Source organism: Eschrichtius robustus, chromosome 1 (genome assembly GCF_028021215.1).
Source record: "Eschrichtius robustus isolate mEscRob2 chromosome 1, mEscRob2.pri, whole genome shotgun sequence".
In the NCBI taxonomy this organism is placed as follows: domain Eukaryota; kingdom Metazoa; phylum Chordata; class Mammalia; order Artiodactyla; family Eschrichtiidae; genus Eschrichtius; species Eschrichtius robustus.
The window spans coordinates 80,223,448-80,240,617 of record NC_090824.1 but is presented as its reverse complement, the minus strand read 5'-3'; positions in this window follow the sequence as shown (position 1 = coordinate 80,240,617).

The following is a 17,170-nucleotide window of genomic DNA, read 5'->3' as shown; positions in this document are numbered from 1 at the left end:
GAAAATAACTTCTTAACGTGCAGGCATTACAGTAGGGCATTCTAGACACTGGGGGAGGGAAAAACCATTGTATTTTTTTCTAACATTCATGTTCAACTTATTTCCAAAGTTCTTTAAAGTGTGGCATTCTTACAGGTGGACAATGTTGCTGAACAAGCGTTTGTTTCTTCCCTTTTCTTCCCCCAGGCTCAAAGATTTGGAAAGAGATAGTTAACAGAAAAGGTAAGGTAATCTCCACCTTAACAAAATATATGATCAAATGTGACCATTTGACAGATACTATGTAGTTCATAAAAACAAAATTAAGTGGAATTGGCTCTCTTTTCCCTAAAGTTGAGGATGACGTGGATGTTTCTGTCTAATGTGCTGTACTAATAGGCTATTATGGGTTAGCTTTTGGTAACTCATCGAGTTTCCCAGTCTGGGTTCCGTACCATCAAGTCTGGATTATAACTTGTCCTGGTCACACTGTTTTTCCAAATCAGTTTTGTTCTAGTACTCTATTATGTGTCTGTTTCACCTCTAATCTTTCCATTTGTCACCACTCTGGAGATGGTGTGTGATATGATCTTAACGGAAACATCAGGAACATGTCTTGTGAATATTTAGTTTTCTTTTTGGCCGACTCAGCATTGCCTGCCATTCAGTCATTGTTATGTGACCAGGCAGTGTAACTATTTGTGTATTAGTCCATTGGTTCCTACCTTGGGAATGTGGAGACTTGTAAACCTCTGTCCTTCCCTTAGGAATGCATGAAGGAGAAACGGAATCTCTTGCGTGAATTTCTGCAGACAGAAATAAAGAATCAGTTGTGTGACTTGAAAACCAAACTACATAGAGAAGAATTATCAGAGGTAAGTCGTCAGCATCCCGGCGGCTAGAAAACGTTTCCTCCCATGTAACTTGTCTGTGACCAGGGAGGCAGAATAATCCCACCTCTCCCTGTTCCCTGATAGTTATGAAGGAAGCGCCTGTGTTTCCTTATTCTCTCATGGCCCCTTGTTTACAGTCACTGCTACTTAAATGATCCTTTCCTGCTGTAGGAGGGCTACCTGGCTCAAGGCAGATCCCTTTTAAATAAAGATTTGTCCTTGGAGAACAGAGCTCATGCTTTCAGTTGGGAAGTGAACGGCTGTCTAGAAAACGGGAGCCAGACAAGTGGTGAGGAGCGCAGAGTGGAAATAGCAGAGAAAAACAAGTCCCCCAAACCTGTTTCCAAACTTTGCATGCCCAGGAGAAGCAAGTCCGATGGAGAAACAAACTGTAAGAGCGCTTGACTCGTTTGACCTCGTTGGAATCTGGTGCCACCTAAGGGGAGGACAGACTTGGCGCCATAGGGTCTGTCTGTTCCCCCCCCACACAACCCCTCCACCGGCAGTACTTGTTTTTTGTGTATCCTTTTTTTTGGTGGGGGGATGGCTGTGTTGCTCGGCTTGTACCATCTTAGTTCTCCAACCAGGGATCGAACCCCGGCCCTTGGCAGTGAGAGTGCCGAGTCTTAACCACTGGACCGCCGTGGAATTCCCTCTTGTGTATACGTCTAACTAGCTTAGATATATACTTTAAATTTTTGTCTTCAGCCAAGTTATAGAGCATTAGATCCCCAAATGCGGTTGAATTTATGAGGTATAAGATAACAGGAGCTGCTGATATCTATGACTTGTAAGTTACATGCCTGTTTAAGCTAAACATTTATTCTTAGACTCCTTCCCCACTTGTAGTCAGAGTAACTCTTCTGGAATTTTTAAAAAAAGAGCATGGGACTTGAGCTCAGGTCAGGTGCTTGGCCACTTCATCTTTTGACGAAATAAACGGAGGCTCTGTTTCCTTGTGCGTCTCAGGGTTGGGCCCCTCATACAAGAGCTTGTGTTGAAATGGCCCAGCAGACTGGCAGGTGCTAATTTGATGAGTTTATCAAGATGGTGGTTGCTGAGAATAAGAAGAGAAGGTTACTTAATCCTCAGAACCTGGTCTCTGCACCAGCTTGGTAATGCTGAAGAACTGTACCTTGGCTGTGAACTCTTTATTCATAGTGGCTTTTTTGTTTCTTTTTCTTTAAGCAGCTGAAGTCTCATCTAGCCCCAGGATTAGAAGGCAAACTGCCAGGCAGACCACCATCACATCTCATTTCACAAGGAGGTCAGTATATAATGAATGGACAGCCCCCATTTTAGGGGCCAACGGTTTTTGGTAAAACACATATAAATTAGTAGGATGTAACTTAGTAATTCTGACTTCCACATTGCTTCGGTTTTCCTTTTGATATTCTGTTATTAGACATTCGTGAACAGCATTTCTGAAGATCTCATCCATTTTTACTCTTCACATAGGCAACTTCAAATGTACATGCACAGAATTACCAAGGATAGTAAAATGAACCCCTGTGTACCTATCACCCAGTGTCAACAGTTAACATCTCCTGGCTGTTGTTTCATCTATACCCCCACATGCTCCAAGTGAAAATTGTTCCAAATGGATTACAGCTCCATACCCACCCATCTCTTCCCAGTTGGATTACTTTGAAACAAATCGGACATGTCATCTTATCCACACATACTGTATTTCTAGATGACAAGGTCTCTTTCTCTGACAAGTTTTTTATTCATATTTTGCCATAATTGCTAACATCTAGCAAACAGTCTTTTGAAGAAGACAAAACAGGCCTTATAAAGTGTAACAGTTCCTTACTAACAAATATATAGCAGTGTTCATTCTTCCCCTTGTGTAACAGAGTTTGGTTGATTTGCTCCTTAAGCCTTTCGAGTGATAGATTCCTTATCTTCTTGCCATTGATTTAAAGAAAATAGGTCTTTTTTTCTAATAGCTTCTAGGTCTGGCTGACTGCATCGTTTTGGTGGTTAATGTGTTCCCTTGCCTCCAGTTTTCTGTAAACTGGTAGTTAGGTCTAGAGTCTTGATCAGATTCCAGCTTTATTTTGTGAGACTTCATTGACAGCATGGGGCTGTCCATCAGAGGCATGTAATGTCTCTTCGGTGATTGTAGCAGCCATTGATCAAAGTCTAGATCCATTATTTCTTAAGGTTTGCAAAATGGTGGTATTCTAAACCTGTCATCCAAAGAAACATTAAGCTCGAAGCTTCTTTTAATGTCCTGGCAAAAAGGGCTTCTCAGAGGGAAGAGGGGACCATGCCCTGAATCTTTCCAAAGAGAGGGTACTCTTGGTAGGGAGGAATATGAGTTGTTTCGTGCCCACTGGAGGTCTAGGGTCTGGTGAGCTAACAGTTGGCTTTACTGTGTGTGTGTGTGTGACAGGCCTGCCAAACGGAAACCTGAGGAAGACCCTGAAAAAGCAAAATCGGATGATTCTGTCGATGAAGAAGAAAAAGACCAGGTAGGGCTCGCATTTAAGTTTCTTAACTCTGCCTTTTTTTGGTACACTTGCTGGTAATTGTGAATTTATACTTGGTCTGTCTATGGACCGTAAGTGACTGAGAGGGTGTTAGAACACACCCCTGGACCCAGGGCAGTACGAAGTGTATTATGGTTAGCCCCGAGGACTCAGCAGGCCCGTAACTTTGGTCTGTTCTCTCCTGTCTACCTTCCTACGTCTCCAGCTGTCAAGATTTGACAGTCGAACCAGCAGATGTGATGTGTTCAAAGCATTTGCTTCTGATGTCAGATAAGCTCCTTTCCCACATCGAATTTCTCTATAAAAGCAGAATTGTCGTGTTATTATGTGTATTGTAACAATGCTGCTTAGACTTTTTAGGTTAGAAAACTGGTGGCTTGCCAGAGACCTCCAATATAGAAAATGTCAGTCTCCAGCACTGTCTCATGTGACTTGAGGGGCAAACCTAGGTACTACCAGATGGTCACACGCTCTCTATTTCATTCCTGCCACAGGATTAACTGTGTAAGTCGGGAAGTCTGTAGGTTTACAGGTGGGTAGTAAATGCCCTGTTACCTGCTAAAGATGAGTATCCGTGGTTTGCTCTAAGGCAGGGTTTCTCAACCAAGGCATTGACTTTTGGGGCCAGATAAACCTTTGCTGTGGTGTGTGAGTCCTGTGCATCGTAGAGTGTTTAGCAAGGTCCCGACCTCTTACTCACTAGGTGCCCGTAACATTCCCTCTCTCTCCTCCCAGTCGTGACAGCCAAAATCACCTTCAGACTTCCCCAGATGTCCCCTGGGGGGCACAGTTGCACTCAGTGAGAAGCAGTGGACTCAAGGCTACCAATATCTTTGAGGTAGACTTGACGTCCTGTTGTGAAAGACATACTCATTCTCCTGTTTTTATTTTGGAAATTAGATGCCACTGTTCATGATCGTTATTCAGATGTCTGTCATTAAGCTTCGTCAGACTACCCACTCACAGGTGGGACACTGAGACAGAGGGAAACAGCTTGTCCAAGTCACATGGCCACATCCCTTGCCTCCTAAGAAAACGTGTCACAAGTGAAAGCAAGCTGGCTCTTGTAATATTGACAAGTCTTTTTCTTTAAACAAATGTGCCAGTTTTAGAGTTGTTCTTTGCCCTCTAACCTTTTGGAGGGCTTACATAGCCTTCAAGCTTCTAAAGAAACGAACTGGGGCACTCTTTCCCAAGCAGGAAGCAGTTTCACTGGCAGTGTGTGAGAGGCCTTGGGGACTTGGAGGATGAACACTTGTCGAAACGGGGTGTATCCCGATATGCTAGAGTAAGGCTCGGTGCACCACACCGGTGTTATCAGGTGGTGTTGGTCAAATAAGTAGTACTACAGAGAGAATCTTACTTTAGTCAATTTCAAGTTTTTGAGATCTCACTATGTTTTTTAAAACAGGTGTTAAATACATGCATTTGGTAAAACAGTACAAAAGGCTGTTTGGTACATAGCAGCCAAAGAAAAACAATGTGGCTATTCCGTGCTGAGCTATGCTGTGAGCATTATCAAGTAAATACTGGATTCTGAGGCCTTTGTTCAGGAACAAAAAAGAATATAAAATATCTCATTACCACAACTAAGGAGCTGGCCTGTGGCAACTAAGACCCGGCACAATTAACTAACTAACTGACTATTTCTTTCTTTTTTTTTTTTTTTCTTTATGACAAAAGACTTAAAAATGACCACGGTTAAAGATTTGATGAAAGTTCATAATAATGCAGTTGACAAGAAAATTAGTTATTTCTGAGATATACATTTTAAAGTAATAACTAGGATTATTACATATAACATTATACCAGAACATATAAGATTTTTAGCAATTTCATGTAATGTCTGAAACATTTCTATTAACATATTTCCATACATATTTCCATACACATACAAATATAAGATTTTTAGAAATTTCATGTAATGTCTGAAACATTTATATTAACATATTTCCATACAAATAACCCAATGAAAGTTTAGTATTAGTTGTTTTGTTTGTTTGTTTATACTGCAGGTTCTTATTAGGCATCAATTTTATACACATCAGTGTATACATGTCAATCCCAATCGCCCAATTCAGCACCCCACCATCCCCACCCCACCGCAGTTTTCCCCCCTTGGTGTCCATATGTCCATTCTCTACATCTGTGTCTCAACTTCTGCCCTGCAAACTGGCTCATCTGTACCATTTTTCTAGGTTCCACATACATGCATTAATATACGATATTTGTTTTTCTCTTTCTGACTTACTTCACTCTGTATGACAGTCTCTAGATCCATCCACGTCTCAACAAATGACTCAATTTCGTTCCTTTTTATGGCTGAGTAATATTCCATTGTATATATGTACCACAACTTCTTTATCCATTCGTCTGTCGATGGGCATTTAGGTTGCTTCCATGACCTGGCTATTGTAAATAGTGCTGCAATGAACATTCGGGTGCATGTGTCTTTTTGAATTACGGTTTTCTCTGGGTATATGCCCAGTAGTGGGATTGCTGGGTCATATGGTAATTCTATTTTTAGTTTTTTAAGGAACCTCCATATTGTTCTCCATAGTAGCTGTATCAATTTACATTCCCACCAACAGTGCAAGAGGGTTCCCTTTTCTCCACACCCTCTCCAGCATTTGTTGTTTGTAGATTTTCTGATGATGCCCATTCTAACAGGAGTGAGGTGATACCTCCTTGTAGTTTTGATTTGCATTTCTCTAATAATTAGTGATGTTGAGCATCTTTTCATGTGCTTCGTGGCCGTCTGTATGTCTTCTTTGGAGAAATGTCTGGTTAGGTCTTCTGCCCATTTTTGGATTGGGGTGTTTGTTTCTTTAATATTGAGCTGAATGAGCTGTTTATATATTTTGGAGATTAATCCTTTGTCCGTTGATTCATTTGCAAATATTTTCTCCCATTCTGAGGGTTGTCTTTTCGTCTTGTTTATGGTTTCCTTTGCTGTGCAAAAGCTTTGCCGTTTCGTTAGGTCCCACTTGTTTATTTTTGTTTTTATTTCCATTACTCTAGGAGGTGGATCAAAAAAGGTCTTGCTGTGATTTATGTCAAAGAGTGTTCTTCCTATGTTTTCCTCTAAGAGTTTTATAGTGTCCACTCTTATATTTAGGTCTCTAATCCATTTTGAGTTTATTTTTGTGTATGGTGTTAGGGAGTATTCTAATTTCATTCTTTTACATGTAGCTGTCCAGTTTTCCCAGCACCACTTATTGAAGAGACTGTCTTTTCTCCATTGTATATCTTTGCCTCCTTTGTCGTAGATTAGTTGACCATAGGTGCGTGGGTTAATCTCTGGGCTTTCTATCTTGTTCCATTGATCTATGTTTCTGTTTTTGTGCCAGTACCATATTGTCTTGATTACTGTAGCTTTGTAGTATAGTCTGAAGTCAGGGAGTCTGATTCCTCCAGCTCCATGTTTTTCCCTCAAGACTGCTTTGGCTATTCGGGGTCTTTTGTGTCTCCATACAAATTTTAAGAGGATTTGTTCTAGCTCCGTAAACAATGCCATTGGTAATTTGATGGGGATTGCATTGAATCTGTAGATTGCTTTGGGTAGTATACTCATTTTCACAATGTTGATTCTTCCAATCCAAGAACATGGTATATCTCTCCATCTGTTGGTATCATCTTTAATTTCTTTCATCAGTGTCTTATAGTTTTCTGCATACAGGTCTTTTGTCTCCCTAGGTCGGTTTATTCCTAGGTATTTTATTCTTTTTGTTGCAATGGTAAATGGGAGTGTTTCCTTAATTTCTCTTTCAGATTTTTCATCATTAGTGTATAGGAATGCAAGAGATTTCTGTGCATTAATTTTGTATCCTGCAACTTTACCATATTCATTGATTAGCTCTAGCAGTTTTCTGGTGGCAGCTTTAGGATTCTCTATGTATAGTATCATGTCATCCGCAACCAGTGACAGTTTTACTTCTTCTTTTCCAATTTGTAGTCCTTTTATTTCTTTTTCTTCTCTGATTGCCGTGGCTAGGACTTCCAGAACTATGTTGAATAATAGTGGTGAGAGTGGACATCCTTGTCTCGTTCCTGATCTTAGAGGAAATGCTTTCAGTTTTTCACCATTGAGAATGATGTTTGCTGTGGGTTTGTCATATATGGCCTTTATTATGTTGAGGTAGGTTCCCTCTATGCCCACTTTCTGGAGAGTTTTTATCAGAAATGGGTGTTGAATTTTGTCAAAAGCTTTTTCTGCATCTATTGAGATGATCATATGGTTTTTATTCTTCAATTTGGTAATATGGTGTATCACATTGATTGATTTGCGTATGTTGAAGAATCCTTGCATCCCTGGGATAAATCCCACTTGATCGTGGTGTATGATCCTTTTAATGTGTGGTTGGATTCTGTTTGCTAGTATTTTGTTGAGGATTTTTGCATCTATATTCATCAGTGATATTGGTCTGTAATTTTCTTTTTTTGTAGTGTCTTTGTCTGGTTTTGGTATCAGGGTGATGGTGGCCTCACAGAATGAGTTTGGGAGTGTTCCTTCCTCTGCAATTTTTTGGAAGAGTTTGAGAAGGATGGGTGTTAGCTCTTCTCTAAATGTTTGATAGAATTCACCTGTGAAGCCATCTGGTCCTGGACTTTTGTTTGTTGGAAGATTTTTAATCACAGTTTCCATTTCATGACTTGTGATTGGTCTGTTCATATTTTCTGTTTCTTCCTGGTTCAGTCTTGGAAGGTTATACCTTTCTAAGAATTTGTCGATTTCTTCCAGGTTGTCCATTTTATTGGCATAAAGTTGCTTGTAGTAGTCTCTTAGGATGCTTTGTATTTCTGCGGTGTCTGTTGTAACTTCTCCTTTTTCATTTCTGATTTTATTGATTTGAGTCCTCTCCCTCTTTTTCTTGATGAGTCTGGCTAATGGCTTATCCATTTTGTTTATCTTCTCAAAGAACCAACTTTTAGTTTTATTGATCTTTGCTATTGTTGTCTTTGTTTCTATTTCGTTTATTTCTGCTCTGATCTTTAAGATTTCTTTCCTTCTGCTAACTTTGGGTTTTGTTTGTTCTTCTTTCTCTAGTTTCTTTAGGTGTAAGGTTAGATTGTTTACTTGAGATTTTTCTTGTTTCTTTAGGTAGGCTTGCATAGCTATAAACTTCCCTCTTAGAACTGCTTTTGCTGCATCCCATAGGTTTTGGGTCGTCGTGTTTTCATTGTCATTTGTCTCTAGGTATTTTTTTGTTTCCTCTTTGATTTCTTCAGTGATCTCTTGGTTATTTAGTAACGTATTGTTTAGCCTCCATGTGTTTGTCTTTTTTACGTTTTTTTCCCTGTAATTCATTTCTAATCTCATAGCGTTGTGGTCAGAAAAGATGCTTGATATGATTTCAATTTTCTTAAATTTACTGAGGCTTGATTTGTGACCCAAGATGTGATCTATCCTGGAGAACGTTCCGTGCGCACTTGAGAAGAACGTGTAATCTGCTGTTTTTGGGTGGAATGTCCTATATATATCAATTAAATCTATCTGGTCTATTGTGTCATTTAAAGCTTCTGTTTCCTTATTTATTTTCATTTTGGATGATCTGTCCATTGGTGGAAGTGAGGTGTTAAAGTCCCCCACTATTACTGTGTTACTGTCGATTTCCTCTTTTATAGCTGTTAGCAGTTGCCTTATGTATTGAGGTGCTCCTGTGTTGGGTGCATATATATTTATAATTGTTATATCTTCTTCTTGGATTGATCCCTGGATCATTATGTAGTGTCCTTCCTTGTCTCTTGTAACATTCTTTATTTTAAAGTCTATTTTATCTGATACGAGTATAGCTACTCCAGCTTTCTTTTGATTTCCATTTGCATGGAATATCTTTTTCCATCCCCTTACTTTCAGTCTGTATGTGTCCCTAGGTCTAAAGTGGGTCTCTTGTAGACAGCATATATATGGGTCTTGTTTTTGTATCCATTCAGCCAGTCTATGTCTTTTGGTTGGGGCATTTAATCCATTCACGTTTAAGGTAATTATCGATATGTATGTTCCTATGACCATTTTCTTAATTGTTTTGGGTTTGTTTTTGTAGGTCCTTTTCTTCTCTTGTGTTTCCCACTTAGAGAAGTTCCTTTAGCATTTGTTGTAGAGCTGGTTTGGTGGTGCTGAATTCTCTTAGCTTTTGCTTGTCTGTAAAGCTTTTGATTTCTCCATCAAAGCTAAATGAGATCCTTGCTGGGTAGAGTAATCTTGGTGGTAGGTTCTTCCCTTTCATCACTTTAAGTATGTCATGCCACTCCCTTCTGGCTTGCAGAGTTTCTGCTGAGAAATCAGCTGTTAACCTTATGGGAGTTCCCTTGTATGTTATTTGTCGTTTTTCCCTTGCTGCTTTCAATAATTTTTCTTGGTCTTTAATTTTTGCCACTTTGATTACTATGTGTCTCGGCGTGTTTCTCCTTGGGTTTATTCTGTATGGGACTCTCTGCGCTTCCTGGACTTGGGTGGCTATTTCCTTTCCCATGTTAGGGAAGTTTTCGACTATAATCTCTTCAAATATTTTCCCTGGTCCTTTCTCTCTCTCTTCTCCTTCTGGGACCCCTATAATGCGAATGTTGTTGCGTTTAATGTTGTCCCAGAGGTCTCTTAGGCTGTCTTCATTTCGTTTCATTCTTTTTTCTTTAGTCTGTTCCGCAGCAGTGAATTCCACCCTTCTGTCTTCCAGGTCACTTATCCGTTCTTCTGCCTCAGTTATTCTGCTATTGATTCCTTCTAGTGTAGTTTTCATTTCGGTTATTGTATTGGTCATCTCTGTTTGTTTGTTCTTTAATTCTTCTAGGTCTTTGTTAACCATTTCTTGCATCTTCTCAATCTTTGCCTCCATTCTTATTCCGAGGTCCTGGATCGTCTTCACTATCATTATTCTGAATTCTTTTTCTGGAAGGTTGCCTATCTCCACTTCATTTAGTTGTTTTTCTGGGGTTTTTTCTTGTTCCTTCATCTGGTACATGGCCCTCTGCCTTTTCATCTTCTCTATCTTTCTGTCACTGTGGTTTTTGGTCCACAGGCTGCAGGATTGTAGTTTCTCTTGCTTCTGCTGTCTGCCCTCTGGTGGTTGAGGCTATCTAAGAGGCTTGATGGGAGGCTCTGGTCCTGACTATTTCTTAAAATCTCATTGATAGGTATTTAATATGATTTTTAAATATTTATTTATTTATTTAATTTATTTATTTTTGGCTGCGTTGGGTCTTCCTTGCTGCGTGTGTGCTTTCTCCAGTTGCGGTGAGCGGGGGCTACTCTTCGTTGCGGTGCGTGGGCTTCTCATTGCGGTGGCTTCTCTTGTTGCGGAGCACGGGCTCTAGGCGCGCGGGCTTCAGTAGTTGGGGCACGAGGACTCAGTAGTTGTGGCTTTTGGGCTCTAGAGCGCAGGCTCAGTAGTTGTGGCGCACGGGCTTCATTGCTCCGCGGCGTGTGGGAACTTCCCGGACCAGGGCTTGAACCCTTGTCCCCTGCATTGGCAGGCGGATTCTTAACCACTGCGCCAGCAGGGAAGCCCAGGCTCCAGCCTTTTTAAAAATGTGTTCCTTCCACCTTCGTGGAGCCGGCGTAGGGGATGGGGAGGAGTGAGAACCCGATTGGCAGGGGTCCGGTCGCAACCCCGGAAGGGGACGGGGGACGATCTAAGAGGTGGCACCGGGCCACAGTCGACCCCCAGTGACAGCTAACAGCTGCAGTGCTGCCCCTTCCTGCCCCAGGACCTGAGCTCAGGTCCCGGGGCGGCTGGAGAAACGCACTGTTTTTTGGTGAGGTGCTCTTACTTACTGTGTGGAGCTGCTCCGGCTGCCCCGGCGACCACACCCCTGCAGGGCCCTGTGCCCGTCCTCCCTGCCCCCTGCCCAGGGCTCGGAGAACAGCAGTCTCTGTGGGGCAACCCGCTTCCAAGCCCTTCAGTGACCACGGAGGACTGGGAACGGGCTGGGCTACCGGGGAGCCTGGGCATCCAACACCTGAGCTCAGCCCTGGGGGCTCACGTGAGGGCAGGGGCTGGGGGTTGCGGGCGGTGAGCGGAGGGGCCTCCAGCCGGCATCAGCCTGGGCCCTGGACCCGGGGAAAGGCCTCACCCTCTCAGTCCTGACCTGCCGCTCAGGAACCCTGTGGCCCACCAGCCCGAGGCTTGTGTCGCCCGCCATGGACTGCCCGGCACACGGCTGGGGTGCCAACGCCACACCTGGATTTTGCACGGGGACCACCTGGGGGCTCGGTGCACAGGAAGACGAGCAGCCCCCAGGCCCCGACACGCCCCTTCCATATCCATCGAGAGGTGCCTGATGGAAGGCCGGCTGTGCTCCTTTTCAAGCCCCAGGGAATTCACACGAACAGCCCTCCCGGCCACGGGGTGCCTGCCCACCGGCTCTGGGCCTGTGACCAGCCCAGAACACAGAAGGCACCGAAGTGGGTGCAGGGAGCTGAGCCGGGGCTGCAGAAGGGCAGACACCACAGCCTGGTCCACAACCGACTGCCCTAGGGCGGGTGAGAACGGGCGGGCAGGCTGAGGGGAGGACAGAGCGTGGCACCGCCTGCCCGCCTGGGCCACGGGGAGAAGGTCGGGGCGCCGCCCGCGCGCTCGCTCCGCTGCCTGGCGTCCTTTGTGGGGGCGAAGGGCCGGAGGCAGGGCTCCCGAGGAGCTCAAAGGCCCGGGAAGGACACACGGGACGGTCCAGAGCCACCCTACCGCTCCAGTGGTGCAGCACCCTCTCTGAATTCCTACTGCCACCAAAACACATCCCTAAGGCCTTTGGGAAGAATCGCTAGGACCCAGGAAGGCAGCCCCCTGCTGTGGTCCAGACTTCAGCAGCTGCCGATGATCAGAGGGAGCCAGCCGGCCGGCCTTGAGCAGGAGGACAGGACACGGGGACAGGGACAGCCACAGCCGGGCTTCCCACAGCTGTGCCCACCGCCAGAACCAGCTCCAGCCAATCACAGCCCCCGAGATGCCAAACAGTGACGGGCGAGAGGCTGGCAGGAAACTGACACCCCCTCACTGGAGAGCCTGCCCGCCCGGGGTGCGGGGCACCATCCCCGTCTGAACTCACCACCCCACAGCTCAGCCATCTCCCAGTGACCCAGACGCGTCACCACGGCCCCAGGGCTGATCCCCGACCAAGGTCAGAACTCCCCCCAGTGTGACGGCCCCCATGCCACTCCTGTGGTGGAAGGGACGGCAGGCAGAGACCAGGAGTAGAGTCTTTTTATTAACGGCTGCGTTTTCAAAGAACCGTTTTGTTACCAGGAAAGCTCCCCAGGAAGGGATTGCATTAGTGCAACAAGGGGGAGCCTTGATGCCAGGCTCTCCAGACACTTCCAGGTGGAGACTTTTGGCCTAGGCCGGCCGCCGGGGACTCAGGGGCTGGGAGGACACGCGGCCCCTCCCCCGCCCCGACGGGGCGCTAAGGCACCCGGCCCGCCTGGGTGGGCAAAACCCCGTGCCTTCAGCAGGCCGGCGGCTTGCAGCCCTCAACCTGCAGCCCTTTGCTCAGGAGGAAGGCGTCCTGCGTGGGGTCACAACCCAGGAAGAGCTTCACCATGCCCTTGGCATCCTCGGAGCCCCCTGGCCTCAGAATGCAGCTTCTGTAGTCCATGGCAACCTGACGAGAGGGGGTGGGGCTGCAGGAGGGTGGAGCACCCCCTTCACTGAGGGTGTGGGTGTGGCCACCTCTGCTGTGACTCAAGAAAGGGCAGGGGAGCAGGGGGTCCAGGGCAGGGCCCTCAGAGCCTGGCAGGCCCAGGCGGGCGGCACAGGCATCTAGGCCCAGGCCAAGGACCTCCGTGTTGGTCTGCATGGCAGGCTGGCCTCTCACCTTGCCACTCAGGACGCCCTCCCGCTTGAAACGTGTGTGGAACGTGTCCGCGGAGTACACCTCGCTGCACAGGTAGCCATAGGACTGGGCGTCGTAGCTTCCTGCCAGGCGGCCGAAGGTCGCAAGCAGGTGGGTCCCTGGGACACACGCGGAGAAGCTCCTGCCCGGCCCCCTGGCCGCTCCGTGCCCCTTCCCCAGAGAGGGGGCCTCAAAGCAGCCCTGTCTGAGTCCCCTGCCACTAGAGGGAGTATTGGCCCAACACTTCTAGAAAACGGGGACCTTGCGGGCAACTCAGTGGAGGGACACAAATAAATTTTTGCCGACTTTCTGCTGAAGCTCACGAGGGTTCACCCCGAAGCCTCTTACAAGGTCAGCTGCCCGAGGCTCCGAGGGATGAGTCAGGGCTCACCTTCCAGCACGGGGAGAGCGCGGGTTCAAGCGCTCACGAGGGAGTGAACTGCGTCTCCGCACCGACACGCACGGGCAAACCTCGTCGACGCGTTCCGTCCGGGGTATGAAGCCCTCTCCTGCCTCTTCCAGGCTCTCCAGAAAGCACGTGCAGATACGCCCACCCCACCCTCGGACTCCGCGGGCCACAGCTGGAGGGACCAGCCCAGGAACCGAGGCAGGAAGAGGCCAGAGGTCAGCGGGCCTCGGCCAGAGCCCGTCAGTCGGTCCCCCTTCACACACCACCAGAGGATCCTCTTGACCTGGGCAGTAGCCGCCAAGCGACCGCTAAGGTGGGCCCGGCGTGCACTTGGCTACCTGGCGTGGCTGGGACCCCGAGGACCTCCTGGCAGAGGCGGGCATTCTCCTGGGCCGGGTCCGCGGGCGTCTGCGTGTGCAGGGCCTTGTCCACCTTGGCCAGGACGATCTGGCGCAGGTTGAAGAGGCCTGGAGGGCGGGAGGAAGGAGACGGGGGGCTGGCACTGTGTGCAGGCCGCGCTTTCCAGCCGGGCGGTCCGGGAGCCCCTTTCCTTTCCCTCGGCCCGACCGCACCGGGGTTGGCCAGCCGGGACTTGATGAGTTGGCCAGCAGCTCTGGGGGACGGCGCTGCCCGTGCCCCACCGAGACTGGCAGCAACGCCAGGGCTTCACAGGGCGCGGCGCTCCCGGCCCCAGAGCCTTCCCTCTGGTTCTCATCACCGGCTGTCGCCAGAGTCGCAGGTAACGTGCCTTTCTTGTCGTTTGTCTTTTTTCCGGCCCTCAGCCACGCAAAGGTGTGAAGCCCTGACACTCGCTGCCACGTGGAGGCACCCTGAGAACACGATGCTCAGCGAGACAAGTCAGACACAGAAGGGCACACAGGGTGTGACCCCACTGAGGGGGAACATCCAGAACAGGTAGATCCACAGAGTCAGAGTGGGTTCCTGGTTGTCAGGGGCAGGGGAGGGGAGGGAATGATAACTAAAGGCGTGAGGGACATTTTTGGGGTGAGGGAAATGTTCCAAAATAGGGCAGTAGTGACGGCTGCACAGCTCAGTAAAGTGTCCCCACGCGCTCCGGTGCAGCCTGTGAGAGCATTGCTCTCAGGACGAAGGGCTGACCGCAGGAAGACTGAAGGAGCACTGGGTCCTGGGCCCAGACGCTCAGCTGGGGACACCCCCGCCCCCCCGGTGGGGAAGTCCCTGGGACTTGCTGAGCCTCCACCGAGACTGGCAGCAGCCCCAGGGCCTCACAGGGCACGGCGCTCCCGGCCCCAGAGCCTACCCTCTGGTTCTCATCACCGCCTGTCACCAGACTTGCATGCAACGTTCCTTTCTTTTCTTTTGTCTTTTTAAAGGCAACTCTTGAATACACGTATTTAACATGCAGGGAACCAGTCCTGACTCCTTGATCTGCGGCTTCCAGGCTCCAGAGTCTCGAGGACATCCACTTCCATTTTTTTACACGCCCTGTGCGTGGGGTTTGATGATGGAAACTGACACCGAGGGCGTCACCACGTGCGGGGTGACATCAGCGGAAGAATCCCGTGGCGAGGGCCTGCCTGAGAACCACGGGAGAGCCCGGGCCCTCCCCGCCCCCTGCCTGCAGCCCCGCGCCCGCACCCACCTGGGAGCGGAGCTGGTGCATCGCTTGCCAGAACTCATGGAAGTAGGTCTCCAGCTCATCATGCTGCAACAGGGAGGGCGGGTTGGGCGTAGACTTGGTGAAGTTGGCCACCATGGCCGCGATGGCAATCTGGCGCCTCCCATCCTGCTGCAGGCAGCCCGGCTGCAGGCCAAAGCAGGCCATGTGCCCAGACTTCCCTTCCCTGGGGAGGGACGCGGGTGAGGCCCCGCTTCCACAGAGGAGCCCTGGCCCACGGCCGACAGGTTCCCCCACGCATGCACCGAGGGTAGAGGTCCAGGTAGAACTTGCCGATGGATGACCTTGTCCGCGGCCGCGTCCCGGACCGTGTAGAGCCTCACATCTCCGTGACACACGTTGGCACCCTCCTCCAGGTCGAAGGTCAGCCCCAGCAGCTCCTGGGAGATGCCCAGCTACCCGCGCGTGACCACCTGCATGGGGAAGGACTCATCGAGCAGGTACTGGTCCACGTGGTAGCGCGTCTCCTCCCCCTGGTTCATGTAGCAGCACAGGTCCTAGACGTTGATGGGCCCGTCAAAGTGCAGGCCCCGCCTCTGGCACTTGGCCTTCTTTAGGTCCAGGATCACGGCCGCTCCTGCTCCCCGAGGGGCTTCAGCTTCTGGGCCAGCTCATCTGCGGGCGGAGGGGAGAGGTTCGGCTATGTCCCTGTGGCAGCCTCCCAGCCGCCACCCACCCCACGCCCCTCGAGGCAGAATGAAGGGTTGGGGAAGGCGACCCCCAAGGGCTGACACAGTCGGGTCTCAGGCAGCACCACGTCCAGTCAAGGTCCGCCTGACCCTCGGGGAGGCGGGGTTACCTAGGAAAGTGGCCACCACCTGGCTGGTCTTGGCCATGTTCATCTCCAGCACGGAGTCGGCACGCGTGCTGAACCCCAGCAGGCGGGACTTCTGAGCCTGCAGCCTTACCAGCTCCCCGAGGATCGCGCAGTTCTCCTGGAACCCAGAGACGGCCAGCGCTGGGGACCGTGGGCCACGCCCTCCCCACGGGCCCCGGGCCAGGTCTCTGAGGGCGGGCAGGGCTCTCAGGCCACTGGCGGGCACAGCCAATCCCCCTCCCTCCTCCTCCTGGCCCGGATTTCTAGACACTTTGGTGCTGTCCTAACACGTGGTCTTTATGAACACAGGTCCTTTTGGAACCAGAAACGGCGTGAACCGTGATGAGCTCTAAGGCCAAGGGCAGGAAGAAATGTGACCAGGCTCTCCAGGAGCCACCCAGGGGCCTCCCCGGGCTCAACAATACAGACTCGGCTGCCGTGCAGACAGCAGGTCATCCCCACGGCGCCCGAACACCCAGCCCCCTGGACGGCGAGACGCCTGTTGCTGCAGGTGGCCCGGGGCTGGCTGGTGAGGCCCGGCCCCAGGCGTACGCCACCTTCTCTGGGGCCACCTCTCCGGCTCTGCCGTGGGGTTCTCCTGGGAGCCCCCAGTCACCACAGGACCAGCGTGGCCTGTCTGCAGCCCAAGAAGGTGGGGACACAGGACTGTCCCCCATGCCCCCCACATCACCCACGAGGCCGAGCAAGCACCAGTGGTGTCTGCGGGGAAGATGAAGGGCTCACGCACAGCCCCCATCTACTGAAGATGCTGAACAGGAGAAGCACAGACTGCAGCCACACGCGGTATGGACCAAACGCAAGTGTCCTTGCAGGAACCGATGTCTGAATGTCAAGGCCGTACCCGGGCCACAGTGAGAAGGCCCAGACCCCACGCAAGGCACAGAGAGGAGATGGGGGGAACATCTGCGAATCTGAGCTCATCGGGCATCACCCCAGAAGGAGAGGAGAGGAGGAGAGAGGGAGAGGGAGAGGGAGGGAGGTACAGACGTCTCTCCCTTCCCTGGGGGTTCTCTAGTGCAGCCAAGGCTGAAAAGCACTGCATTTCGGGAGATGGGTCCTCGTGGAAAA